This window comes from Oratosquilla oratoria, chromosome 4 (genome assembly GCF_046742065.1).
Source record: "Oratosquilla oratoria isolate Oo_2021 chromosome 4, ASM4674206v1, whole genome shotgun sequence".
Taxonomy (NCBI): domain Eukaryota; kingdom Metazoa; phylum Arthropoda; class Malacostraca; order Stomatopoda; family Squillidae; genus Oratosquilla; species Oratosquilla oratoria.
The window spans coordinates 33,656,032-33,658,531 of NC_134780.1; positions in this window are offsets into that span (position 1 = coordinate 33,656,032).

Sequence of the window (2,500 nt, forward strand, 5' to 3'; positions counted from 1 at the left end):
CACCTCCTCCTTCTTCCCCCTTCTCCCTCCTTGACTCTCCTAGATTCAGTAATTTCTAAATGTTTCCCTTTTTTCTAATTGTATCACTCTTCTTTCTTGTCTGTCTTCTTGTTCTCCACTCCCTTGAATATCCTACTTCCTATTTTCTCTCTTCCTCTCCTCTCTTCTCTTTTCGCCCTTTTCTCTTTTTTTCTGACTTTTCTCGTGGCGGAACTTTCCCTAAAAGGACATAAATTGATATGCAAACTCGAAGATCTCTCGTATTTTCTTTCACATTTTTCGTTCATTCACCTTTCTTCTTTTCCTCTGTTTTTGTTTATTTTTCAATTATTTTTTGCGTCCCTCTCTCTCTCTCTCTCTCTCTCTCTCTCTCTCTCTCTCTCTCTCTCTCTCTCTCTCTCTCTCTCTCTCTCTCTCTCTCTCTCTCTCTCCCTCTCTCTCTCTCTTCGCCAAGGACAAATAAATAGGTTATTGTTTTTTTTAATACAGCTGGGGAAAATAAGTTTGTCTACACTGCTCGTTTGTGTTTGTACTTAAATGAGTCTTGATTTATGAATTACTGTTGAAAATGTAAACGAAAATATACTTTTTCGTCACTTTTTAGATTTTTTTGTGAAATACAAAAAAAAAAAAAAAAAATCAAAGTATGTCTTTCCAAGTGTCTCAACCTACCGCGGATATAGGTATTGGCCTGAAGTCCTATTTTACGTGTATGTAGACACAAACTTTATGTTTTGCTGTTTGGTCTATCAGGGATGTGTTCTTCCGTGTTCTTTGCTGGGTGAATAATTTTGTTCGGTATTGTTCTTGTATCAGTCTCGCTGGTCCTTTTAAGTCTTTCTTTCATTATCTACGTTGATGGTTTTGCATTGAATATCGTTTTCCATATTTGGTGTCAGTCATAAAGTTTCTCCAGATTTGATCCACTTTCTCTTGTGTATTTTGGCTTCATGACAGAGAGAGAGAGAGAGAGAGAGAGAGAGAGAGAGAGAGAGAGAGAGAGAGAGAGAGAGAGAGAGAGAGAGAGAGAGAGAGAGAGAGAGAGAGAGAGAGAGAGAGAGAGAGAGAGAGAGAGAGAGGATAGATAAATAGAGAGAGAGAGAGTAAAGGAGGGAGATAAAGAGACAGAAAGAGTAAAGGTGGGACAGAGACAAAGAGAGAGAGTAAAGAAAGGAGAAAGAGAGAGTAGAGAAGGAAGAGATAGATAGATAGATAGAGAGAGAGAGAGGGAGAGAGAGGGACAGAGAGAGAGAAGGAGAGAGAGGGGAAGAGGGAGAGAGAGTTGAAGGTAGAGAGAGAGAGAGCGCGTACAACGCCTCCTTTGTCACATCAACCCACGTTCTCTCTTCTCCCATCAAGAAGGATTAAGACTCTGATCTCAGCGACCTTAGTTTATCTCCCCATCATCTATTATGATCCTAATCCCTCCTTCTACCCTTCTTTGGGACCTAAATCACCATTGTTTGTTTTGGATTCGTCTCCACATCATGTCTGTCAACCACTTCACTCAAGGCATTCGTCACTTGGACTTCACAGCCAGCAACGACCAGCGTGGAGGGTCATCATTTAGTACTTCATCTACTGAATCATTTCTCACTTTCTTCTTAAACCTCAGTCGTTTTGTGTGTGTGTGTGTGTGTGTGTGTGTGTGTGTGTGTGTGTGTGTGTGTGTGTGTGTGTGTGTGTGTGTGTGTGTGTGTGTGTGTGTGTGTGTGTGTGTGCGCGTGGGTGCGTGTGTGTGTGTGCGCGCGTGTATGTCTGCTTGTGTGTGTGCATAAGTGTGTAGGTTTATGAGTTTTTGGTCTGCATTTTTGATAGGAATACACTGCACACCAAAGATCTTGGTAGATTCATACTTGTAGTTCATTCATCATATTTTCAATAAATTAGAACCATTGGGGGAAGTGAAGTGCACAGGATCGAGTCCTGATCGCGGGCCCTTTGTGAGGCACCGTGCCAGTGACTGAACAAGGAAGTTGACGACGTTAAAAAAAAGAAAAAAAAATGTATATCAATACCTTTCGGATTTTCATCTCCGTTACGTAACGGTGCGCTGATACGGTTACCAGTTCAGTGTCTGAAAACTCAACGTTTCGGGTTGAACTTTAGACATCCCCAGGCTACAATACAACGTTCTGTGAAAATGTTTACATTTCGTATATAAAACTCACACGGATCGGTGACGATTTACACGTGACCAAAGCGCTCACGAAGCCTCAAAACGCACTTGAACCGTTTTGTAACTGTAACGCATTGTATACCTTCTACAAAGAAAAAAAAATCAAGATAGCATACTAAAAACAGAAACATATTTGCGCTGGATTATCCTTGTGGTGAATTATCGGGGCTCAATTGTCTTTGTGCTGAATTGTCGGGGATGAATTGTCCTGAGCTGAATTGTCGATTCGCCACGTTCTACAGACGATTCTATTATACCACTGAGGGTCGAGCCAAAGTTGCATTACACTCGGGGTTTCCCGTCTGTTATTATTATTTTTTT